Consider the following 575-nt stretch of genomic DNA (forward strand, 5'->3'; position numbering starts at 1 on the left):
GCACTGGTGGAGAGATGTCAACAAAATACAAACATGAAAGTTCATAAGTTTATAACTGTACCTCACGGTGATTCACTAATAAAAATTTTTAAAAAATATTAAAAAAGCAGAGCAAGGAAAGCTTCTTGAATTAGTGAAGCTGGGAAAACTGGCCAGTCACATGCAAAAGTATGAATGAAGGCCCTTTTCTCACACCATGCATAAAAATTGGATCAAGTGCTCTCTTCGGCAACATATATACTAAAATTGGAACAATACAGAGAAGATTAACATGGCCTCTGCGCAAGGATGACACAAAATTCGTGAAGAGTTCCATATTTTTAAGAAATTGCCTATAAAGGAGTATCCTTAAGATTCACAGCCGACTTGTCTGATAAAACTCTCATGGCCCGAAAACAGTGGTGGGATATAGTTAAAAAACTTAATGAAATAAATGCCTCACCAAAAATACTTTACTGGCTAGACTCTCATTCATAAAAGAAGGAAAAACACAAAGTTTCACAAATAAACAACAATTCACGAACTTCATAGACTCAAAACCATGGTTACAAGAACTGAATGAGCTGCTTTAAGAC

General features: G+C 35.3%; 1 non-coding gene across 1 annotated transcript; it reads left to right on the forward strand.

Annotated features, from left to right (window-relative positions):
• Nucleotides 1–216: 216 nt before the first annotated feature.
• On the forward strand, nt 217–322 carry LOC129401323 (U6 spliceosomal RNA). Its single transcript, XR_008628254.1, has one exon. It is a non-coding gene; the product is annotated as a U6 spliceosomal RNA (small nuclear RNA).
• The last annotated feature ends 253 nt before the right edge of the window (nt 323–575 follow it).

Source organism: Sorex araneus, chromosome 1 (genome assembly GCF_027595985.1).
Source record: "Sorex araneus isolate mSorAra2 chromosome 1, mSorAra2.pri, whole genome shotgun sequence".
NCBI lineage: Eukaryota > Metazoa > Chordata > Mammalia > Eulipotyphla > Soricidae > Sorex > Sorex araneus.